Below are 11,427 nucleotides of genomic sequence, written 5' to 3'. Positions count from 1 at the left end.
TCGATGATGCAAGCATAGTATAATCATAGCATCAATTCATATATCTCTCCCCCTTTGTCATCAACAAAAAAGAAAATGATATAAACAATTTTTAAGCATAAGTGTGGTTTTATTTATGTCATAACTAGGTTCATGTCATTTTCCAACAGTGAGTGATAGGATACCAATTATGCAAATATCTCAAGGAAAACATGACATGGAGATAGCTTTTAATACTTCTTCCTTTTCATTTGTTATTATCTTTTTGCATGAAGGAGGAAGGCTATTTGTGATACCAGCTATTTGTGAGTTTACTTTGAATGAAGTTAAAATCGGTGAGAGATTAAATCATATTCCATTTTTACAAGGATCAAGATATGTATGTGAAACAAATCCTTATAAGTAAAAACACTATTATCCATATTTCAAAAAGGAATTTACACGTAGGAATCAAATTTATTTCTTAAAAAAAATATTTTTCACATGATAAGTGTATGAGAGATGTTTTTGCTTGTTGATTCCATATGTCAAAAATCAATGATGAGAATCAAACTCGATATACATATGCTTATTAAGTTCGGAAAAGGATAATGTATCGAGAAAATCTGATTGTTAGGATACCACTAGTTAAGAGAATCCGAAAATGAAATTAACACTTTTATGCATTCGGACAAGACTATACTATAGATTTTCAAATACAATCATGAAGACAAAACATGCTCATTGTTATGGAAATTTTTGTATCCAAAAAACATAATTTCCAACATGTAATTTTAGGCATATAATGGCAATCAAGTGATTTGATTATTCAATCAATAAAATCCAAAAAATGATTTTAACAAGTTTATGCATTCGGACACATTAACATTCCTAATTCTTTTCTAATGAAATCAAATTGTTTTTTCTTAGAGGTTTTGTAAAAATATCAACTAGTTGATGTTTAGTATTATGGCAATACATCAACATCATGGTAATATTATGTCACATTAACATCATGGAAATGACACATCAATTTCATGGCTATATTACTTTCTCAAATCACATTTATCATAGAAACCAAGACACAAGGTTTTCAAAGTAGGCATTATAGAAAAATTTAATTTCAACATGAAATCCGACAATGAGTAATGAGATTGAGCAACGTAACCCTGCTTATTCTCACCAATTAATACATCAAGTAACCATATCAAAGATTAGTAGTCATCAAGGCATTGTGATCAAGGTGAGTAACATAAAGAGTTTACAACAACGTAATTGTTACAACAAGAGGTGATTGTGTCCACATATACAAGCTTATTCACGAGGTGAAAAATTAAAGTGCCTAAATAAAGAGTCAAATTGTCGATGAATTTGCTGCAGTTCAGATAGGATTTGATCTTGTCGATGTTCAAGCCGATCTTGTCTTTGTTCAAATCGGTCCATCCGAATTCCAATGTCTTCGATAGATGATGCAGGAGCTTGCTCAAATGGATGTGTTTCCTCAAAGGGACAGATCGGAGGAGATTGAGTACCCCTAAAGACTAGTGTTTTGGGTTCTGGTTCAGGTTGAGAGGGATCGGTTCTTCTAGGCATTCTAACCCAATTACCGTTTCTATAAAAACATCTCAATCGGTGAAGTAGATTTTTATTTATTATGTTAAACCTGTCTACTTTCATCAATTCTTCGTCGGGTGGTATTGGAATATCATAGGCTTTAAGTATTCTAGTGATTATACCACCATATGGAAGCATCATGTCTTTCTTAGATAGTTCTATCATGTTTTGTTAGATAAGGTAACCAAAACAGATGTTATGTCCTTTCATGATCCAATACATGGTTCCTAATTCCATTTGACTTACTTCATCATGATGGTATTGTTTAGGGAGAATGATGCTAGTTATGATATGATGAAGTACCTTAGTGTTTAGTGGTAGTAGATGTTCACAGCTTTTATGAACTATCACTAAGTTGGGATTACCGAAAATTGTTCCTAAGGCTTCAACATATGTTGTCCCAACTGTTTCATTATCCCACGATTCTCTAAAATAAAGACCTCTATTTTTTACGGGAATGCCTATCATGTCGCAAATGAATCTATCCGTAATGGAGATGTGTTGTCCTAGGAGATGGTAGACATTCTTTCTTCTTCATCTACTTGTAGATTGTTGTAAAATAATCTAATAAGTCTTGGATAGATGGGTTCACTAATTTGTCAAATTGGGAGTAGATCTAAGTTTGCAAACCATTGGATTGTATCTAAGTCTCTTAGTTCATCTAGATCTACATGTTTTTCCTTATTGACACTTTTAAATTCGAAGGAAGAAATTTTTTCAGCATGATATTTTTAATCAAAAAGGGTAATATCAAAGTCTTCTTCTAATCTCCTCTTCCCTTTGTCCCTAGAGGATCTTCTAGAGCCCATAACTACTGCTATTTAAGAAGATAGTAATGAGCAAGAGTAAATGACTCAAAAATAGAATTTAAAGGGTTCTTGGAGAATACCTTAAGTGAGATCCTTAAGAGAAAGAGAGATTGTTGATCTTTTGCTTTGAAATGAGGAGTATTTAGGAGAAATGAAGGTGGAGAAGTTTTGGTGGTGTAAAGAGGGGAAGGGAGTAAGTTGGGGTCGGTTCCATCACCGGCCCTAGCTCGGTTTAAAAGGGGCAAGATTGTGGGCGGTTGCACCGCTGGCTAGGGCGGTGCAACCGCTTGCAACCCGTGACAGCCGGCGGTGCTACCGCCAGCTGGGTGGTGCCACCGCCTACAGGCGACGAGCACTTGTTTGGGGGCTGTATGGACTGATTTGGATGTTTTCAATCTTGAGGAGAGGTTTCATTTGTAGAGCAATCAACTTTACTTTCGTAATTACGTAAGAGTTTCCATTTCAAGATGAGAAATTTCGTACGTTCAAAATAGATCTTGTGATGCGCATATTCTACTTTAAATGTCAAACACAATTTTAGACATGTTCATGACTTATAATCTAAGTTGGTAAGCTTTGCAAGTTTATGACAAACTTTGCTTGCAAGACGTAAGTTAATGATATAGTTGGATCCGAAGAAGAAATCAATTCGATGAGTTCAGAAATCTGGAGGGTATGTGAAGGGAGAATTATGAGTTTCAAAATCTGAGGGATTAAATAGGATTGTATTAGTATCACTCTGCAATATTAATTTTCTAATCCTCTTTTTACTATTTAGGCTAGAGAGCATTACGTGTTCTTTTGGATCTCGAGTCATGAATATCGAGTACCCAAAAAGCAAGATATTATCTCCTGCTCCTAACTTTTGAAGGTGTATGTTTCTACAAGAAGGGGTGATTTTTAGCTACCCATTTACTTTTGGATGTCTCAAAAACTGATCTACATTGTTTATTATGTTGCATAGCGTTTATCATGTTAGGATCAAGAGCACTAAGAGGGGGGGGGGGGTGAATTAGTGCAGTAGAAAACTTTCAACGATTAAAATCACGTTCGTATGATAAGAGCGATTTCAGTAGAAAATCCGATTCGTAAATCACTTTAACTTGTAACCAAGCAAGATGTAGTTAAAGCAAAGATATAAAGGCAGTTTGCAGTTAAGATAGAAATCAGAATGTAAACGCAAACTGAAATATGATGTTCGTACGATAAAAATGATTTACGTCTAAATGTTGATTCGTAAATCACTTGATTAGCGAGATGTAGTTTAAGCAAGGATATAAAGGCAGTTTGCAGTTATGATATAAATCAAAACGTAAATGCAAACAGAAATATGATGATCGTACGATAAAACTGATTTACGTCTAAAGGCCGATTCAGAAAGTGCAGAGCCTGAAACCCGATCGTATATGCGCAGAAAGCAGTAAGCTTTAGAGAAGGTTTGCAGTAAAGATAATATGCTCAAAGTAAATGCAAACCGAGATTTAGAGTGGTTCGGTCAATCTTGACCAACTCCACTTTTGGCTTCCTCCACCGACGAGGTCACCGACGTCAACTATAGGCCTTCCTTCAATAGGCAAAGGCCAACTAACCTTTTACAGTTTCACTCCTTTTGACGGGCTTAGGAGACAACCCTTACAGAATTTGCTCTCCTCTCTTTAAAGCTCAGAACTTGGAAGAAAAGAGGGAGAAGAACTTTTGGCCTTTACAACAATTTTGAGCTCTAAAAATCACAGAACAAGATCAGGATTTCGGTGTATATTCAGTGCCCTTTCAGTGCTGAATGGGTGGGGTATTTATAGGCCCTAACCCAGTTTGAATTTGGAGCTCAAAACTGTCAATTCCCGAAATTCCGGGATCTGGTTGTTGCACCTCCTGACTGGAGCGGTTGCACCGCCTGACAGAGCTCGAAGACTGAGCTTCTGGACGATGCCACCTCTTGTCAAGGGCAGTTGCACCTCCTGCCAGAGCTCAAAGACCGAGCTCAGGCGGTGCTACCTCCTGACTGAGGCGGTTGCACCGCTCAGCTAGAGCTCGGAGACCGAGCCCAGGCGGTGCCACCTCTGTCAGGGGAGGTTGCACCGCCCAGTCTCGCTCGGAGACTGAGCCCAGGCGGTGCCACCTCCGGGCTGGGGCTGTTGCACCACCCAGTCTCGCTCGGAGACTTAGCCCAGGCGGTGCCACCTCCTGGCTTGGGCGGTTCAACCGCTTGGCAGAAATCAGGGTCCGAATGGGTTGATCCATTCAGCCCAATTTAGGTTTTTCAGGGGCCCAATTGCCCCAAGATTAAGTTAATGGGATCACCTCCCATTTCCAACTTAATCATTGTGCTAACTATGATATTTCCTAAGACATTTACTGCAACTTGCTCCGGTGCATCAATCGCTTCTTCCGGCGAGCTTTCGGCGAACTTCCGTCGATCATCTGATGAACCCTCGGTGATGCTCCTGCGGACTACCGGAAAACTCCTGGACTTGCGACGATCCACTTGGCGAGTTTCGACGAGCTTCTTTGGCAAGCTCATGGACTTCTCGGATTTGTTCCCGTAGAACCTCCGACGACTGTCCGAACTTCCGTCGAACTCTCGAACTCCCCACGTGATCATTGTCTTAACTTCGGCGTAACTCCTGCTGCATATCTTGCTTTCATCGTAGTTAATCCTGCACACTTAAAACAAAACTTCGATTGAGACAATTAATCCGAAGAAATTAACCAAGTTGTCCGGCATGTCATTGGTCCCTCGACGCTTCGTCCGATTCTTCGGCGCATCGTCCTTTCCTGCAGCCTATTGCCCAATCAGCCAATTGACTCCGCAACTCCGATATCCTTGGCATAATACCTGCTCTTCTTGGCCCGACGCCCGAGTCCACGGCCCGAAGCCTTCTATCGATACATCGACCGATCCACCGGCCCGACGTCCAATCTTCTGACATGTTCCTTCGGCACAACATGATTTTCCTGCTTTAATTGTCTCATCCTGATCGAAGCATCCTGCGTCACTCAAAAATGTAGATTAAATCATAAACATATATCAAGTAGTTTCATCATCAAAATACGAGATTCAACAATCTCCTCCTTTTTGATGATGACAACCACTTGATGACGGAGTTAAACTTAACTCCCGGAGTTTAAACAAACTCCCCTATCAATATGTCATATTGATAGAATCTTGAATTCAAACTGAATTCAAGTCATTGCAATATTCATCATGAATACTTGCAACACGTCATCATGAACTTATGCATAAACTTATGCATAACATGTCATATCATCAACATACTTCTCCCCCTTTGTCATCAACAAAAAGGAGAAGTACCACAATCAAGTGTTTGTGATATTGGTTCAACTCATTGCATGAAAAACATAATATCAAGTTTTATCATCATGCAAGTTTGCTATTATCAATATCAAAATGTAAAATTACGATGTAAGCTTTTGATATCATAACGCAAACATTTCAAGTGTTTATCAATTATAGCATTTCATCACATAGTAAGATATCAACGCGTAAAATTACGATACAAGTTCTTGATATCTTAACGCATGATGCAAACATGGCATAATGCAAATTTGGCAATCATAGCATCAATTCATATATCTCTTGATGATGCAAGCATTGCAAATATGGCAATCATATCAATTCATATATCTCTTGATGATGCAAGCATGGCATAATCATAGCATCAATTCATATATTTCTCCCCCTTTGTCATCAACAAAAAGGAGAACGATATAAGCAAATTTTAAGCATAAGTGCTTGTAATTATTCATGTCATAACTAGGTTCATATCATTTTCATAGGATATCAATTATACAAACATCTCAAGGAAAACATGACATGGAGATAGCTTTGAAAACTTCTTCCTTTTTATCTGTTATTATCTTTTTGCATGAAGGAGGAAGACTATTTGTGATACATGCTATTTGTGAGTTTACTTTGAGTGAAGTTAAAATCGATGAGAGATTAAATCATGCTTCATTTTTACAAGGATCAAGATATGTATGTGAAACAAATCCTTGCAAGTAAAAACACTTTCATCCATATTCATCAAATCCATTTCTCAAAAAATATTTTTCACATGATATGTGTATGAGAGATGTATTTGCTAGTTGATTACATATGTCAAAAATCAATTATATGAACTAAACTTGATATGACATATGCTTGTTAAGTTCAGAAGAGAGTAATGTATTGAGAAAATCTGATTGTTAGGATCAAGAAAATCCGAAAATGAAATTTGACTCTTTCTTGCATTCGGACAAGGTTTTGCTATAGATATTCAATTACAATCATGAAGGTAAAGCATGCTTGTTATCATGGAAGTTTTGTATTCAAGCACATAATTTCCAACATGTAATTGTGTAAAATCATTATGGCAATCAAGTGATTTGATCATTCAATCAAGAAAGTTCAAAAAATAATTTTAACACGTTCAATCATTCGGACGTATTTTTGCCATAGTTTTTCAAATACAATCATGAAGATAAGGCATGCTCATTATCATGGTAGTACGATGGCAAGTTTACAATTTTAAGACACGCAAGCTAGTAATTTTGAGATGTTCAAGAAAGCAACTCTTGCTTCTTGAAATATAAGTTTTGCTAGATGTGCAAGTTAACTTTTTGCTTCTGCAAGATATCATTCCTTGGTGATGTTCAAGATAACAATTCCTTTTTCTTTTGAGAAGTGTAATTATTTTCTTTCTCCTTTTTTTTTTTTGAATTATATGAGCTAGCAAATTAGCTTTCAAGCATGTTTTGCTCCCCCTTTGTCATTGTCAAAAAGAAGGGAAGACCCTTTACGTTAATTTCTAAATTATGACAAAGGTAAATAGCATTGATGAAAATTCAAGTCTTGAATGTCAAAACAATTATTTTATCATGAATATTTCATCATTGCATGCATCATTATCATCATATATATTTTTAAAACATATAAACTCATTATTATATGATTCCAAATCATCATTCCTATTATTTCAATCATTGTTTCAATCATCTTTATAGCTTATCATGCACAATATGTCAAACCATCTAACATGATACAAACATTTATTTTCAAAGTATTTATCACTATTTTCATGTATGATAATAAAGTGTTCATGATACCGAACATTAAATCAATATTTATAATACTTCATTTTAGCAACAACTCATAGCATTTTAAATCATGATTCACATCATATGCAATACATCACATCATAATTAAAAAGCTCAAGTATTGCGTGCATCATTGCAAATCATAAATGTTTCATATCATGATGGTATCAATTTTGTTAAATTATATCCTACCCATGATCATAACTTTTCATTTGTATACATCAAAATAAATTAATGAATATTTCATGTATTCATATCATCACATAAGGAATATCAAGAAGAAAATAATTGGGTGATGAGATAAACCTTTCATGAATACAAAGAATTGCATAAAAATCATATCATGAATACAAGGAATACAGGTCACAATCATTCAAGAGAAAAATCATCATTCATTTTTAATTCATTCAATTTGACAAATCATGATCATGATTTTGATAAAACTCATTTCAAATTTAAATCATCAAAATCATTTTTATGGCTCACAAAATTTATAACATAAATAGATTCATGATTTCATTGATAATATATTTTTCCCCCTTTTTTAAGTGTTTCATCTTAAGTGATCGATTTCAAGTTAGCATGCCTTTTCATTTATGTCAAATCAAAACATGCATCAATTTTTAAAGCCACTGTTATTATCATGAAAATCGATAATCCATAATTATCAAGAATCATCATACATAATTTCAAAAATATATACTCATTAATCATAACTTTAAATTAAACATGATTTAATATACTCAAAATCGAGAAATAATAATGGACATCAACATGATACACGTTATTATTTCTTAACCATGATTTCATATTTTCAATCAAAATCATTTTGTTTGTTTATCATAAAATATGCAATATTATCATTTTCGAAATTACTAGTATGATCATAATTTTTCTTAAACATTAATTCTAAACTAAAAAAGAAAATACATCATGAAAGCATCAAGTAATTTCAAAATAAATTAGGGGGATTTCGATTACCTCATCTTTGAAAGCGGTTAAGGCGTAGTTTGCCACCTCGCCTTTCTTGATTTTCTCCTCGTCTTCGGAGGAGCTCGATTCATCCCACTTTGTGTTCTTCTTATTTGGCCTCTTCCTTCGTTCAAGTTTATTGTTTATTTTAGATTTTTGTTTAATAAACTTATTAAGATTTAGTGTTCGAAGTTCAAGTTCATCATTATTCTCATCACTTGAGTCATCGCTCAAGTGGTATTCATTTGTCCAGAGTTCCAAATCCTTCCTGTTCTTTGGAAGGTGATTTTGTTCATTATGTGCATTGTGCACCATTTCATATGTCATCAACGAACCAATTAATTCTTCAAGTGGTAAGTTGTTTAGGTTTTTAGCTTCTTGTATTGCAGTTACTTTAGAATCTCACTTCTTAGAAAGAGAACACAAAATCTTGTTTACAAGTTCAAAATCCGAAAAACATTTTCCAAGGGCTCTTAAACTATTGACGACATCCGTGAAACGGGTGTATATGTCGCCTATAGTCTCGCTTGGTTGCATTCGAAAAAGCTCAAAATCATGCAATAAAATGTTAACTTTCGAGTCTTTGACTCTACTAGTTCCCTCGTTCATGATTTCAAGTACTCGCCAAATGTTAAAAGCCGTGTCGCACATAGAAATCCGATTGAACTCATTTTTGTCCAAAGCGCAAAATAAGGCATTCATAGCCTTTGCGTTTAAAGAAAAATACTTCTTCTCCAAATCCGACCATTCATTCATCGGTTTAGAGGGAAGTTGAAAACCGTTTTCAATAATATTCCATAAATCCAAATTCATAGAAATCAAGAAAACTCTCATTCGAGTTTTCCAATAAGTGTAGTCCAATCCGTTAAACAACAGTGGACGAACAACCGAAAAGCCCTCTTGAAAGCCATGAAGAGCCATTTCTCTCGGGTGTAAATCCGAAATGAGAAATACCGGGCTCTAATACCAATTGTTAGGATCAAGAGCACTAAGAGGGGGAGGGTGAATTAGTGCAGCAGAAAACTTTCGACGATTAAAATCGCGTTCGTACGATAAGAGCGATTTCGGTAGAAAATCCAATTCGTAAATCACTTTAACTTGTAACCAAGCAAGATGTAGTTAAAGCAAAGATATAAAGGCAGTTTGCAGTTAAGATAGAAATCAAAACGTAAACGTAAATTGAAATATGATGTTCGTACGATAAAAATGATTTACGTCTAAATGTTGATTCGTAAATCACTTGATTAAGCGAGATGTAGTTTAAGCAAGGATATAAAGGCAGTTTGCAGTTATGATAGAAATCAAAACGTAAACGCAAACAGAAATATGATGATCGTACGATAAAACTGATTTACGTCTAAACGCCGATTTGGAAAGTGCAGAGCTTGAAACCCGATCGTATATGCGCAGAAAGTAGTAAGCTTTAGAGGAGGTTTGCAGTAAAGATAATATGCTCAAAGTAAATGCAAACCGAGATTTAGAGTGGTTCGGTCAATCTTGACCTACTCCACTTTTGGCTTCCTCCACCGACGAGGTCACCGACGTCAACTAGAGGCATTCCTTCAATAGGCGAAGGCCAACCAACCTTTTACAGTTTCACTCCTTTTGACAGGCTTAGGAGACAACCCTTACAGAATTTTCTCTCCTCTCTTTAAAGCTCAGAACTTGGAAGAAAAGAGGGAGAAGAACTTTTGACCTTTACAACAATTTTGAGCTCTAAAAATCATAGAACAAGATCAGGATTTCGGTGTATATTCAATGCCCTTTCAGTGCTGAATGGGTGGGGTATTTATAGGCCCCAACCCAGTTTGAATTTGGAGCTCAAAATTGTCAATTCCCGGAATTCCGGGATCTGGCGGTTGCACCTCCTGACTGGAGCGGTTGCACCGCTTGGCAGAGCTCGAAGACTGAGCCTCTAGGCGGTGCCACCTCCTGTCAGGGGCGGTTGCACCTCCTGCCAGAGCTCGAAGACCGAGCTCAAGCGGTGCCACCTCCTGACTGAGGCAGTTGCACCACTCAGCCAGAGCTCGGAGACCGAGCCCAGGCGGTGCCACCTCTGTCAGGGGAGGTTACACCGCCCACTCTCGCTCGGAGACTGAGCCTAGGCGGTGCCACCTCCTGGCTGGGGCGGTTGCACCACCCAGTCTCGCTTGGAGACTAAGCCCAGGCGGTGCCACCTCCTGGCTTGGGCGGTTCAACCGCCTGGCAGAAATCAGGGTCCGAATGGGATTGATCCATTCAGCCCAATTTTGGTTTTTCAAGGGCCCAATTGCCCCAAGATTAAGTTAATGGGATCACCTCCCATTTCCAACTTAATCATTGTGCTAACTACGATATTTCCTAAGACATTTACTGCAACTTGCTCCGGTGCGTCAATCGCTTCTTCCGACGAGTTTCCGACGAACTTTCGTCGATCATTCGATGAACCCTCGGTGATGCTCCTGCGAACTTCCGGAAAACTCCTGGACTTGCGACGATCCACTTGGCGAGTTCCGACGAGCTTCTTTGGCAAGCTCATGGACTTCTTGGATTTGTTCCCGTAGAACCTCCGACGACTGTTCGAACTTTCGTCGAACTCTCGAACTCCCAACGTGATCATTGTCTTGACTCCGGCGCAACTCCTGCTGCATATCTTACTTTCATCGTAGTTAATCCTGCACACTTAAAACAAAACTTCGATTGAGATAATTAATCCTACGATATTAACCAAGTTGTCCGGCATGTCATTGGTCCCTCGATGCTTCGTCCGATTCTTCGGCACATCGTCCTTTCCTGTAGCCTATTGCCCAATCGGCCAGTTGACTCTGCAACTCCGATATCCTTGGCACAATACCTACTCTTCTTGGCCTGATGCCCGAGTCCACAACCTGAAGCCTTCTGTCGATACGTCGACCGATCCACCAGCCCGACGTCCAATCTTCTGACATATTCCTTCGGCACAACATGATTTTCCTGCTTTAATTGTCTCATCCTGATC

This window comes from Musa acuminata, chromosome BXJ2-11 (assembly GCF_036884655.1).
Source record: "Musa acuminata AAA Group cultivar baxijiao chromosome BXJ2-11, Cavendish_Baxijiao_AAA, whole genome shotgun sequence".
Lineage (NCBI taxonomy): Eukaryota > Viridiplantae > Streptophyta > Magnoliopsida > Zingiberales > Musaceae > Musa > Musa acuminata.
Note: the sequence above shows the minus strand (reverse complement) of the source record.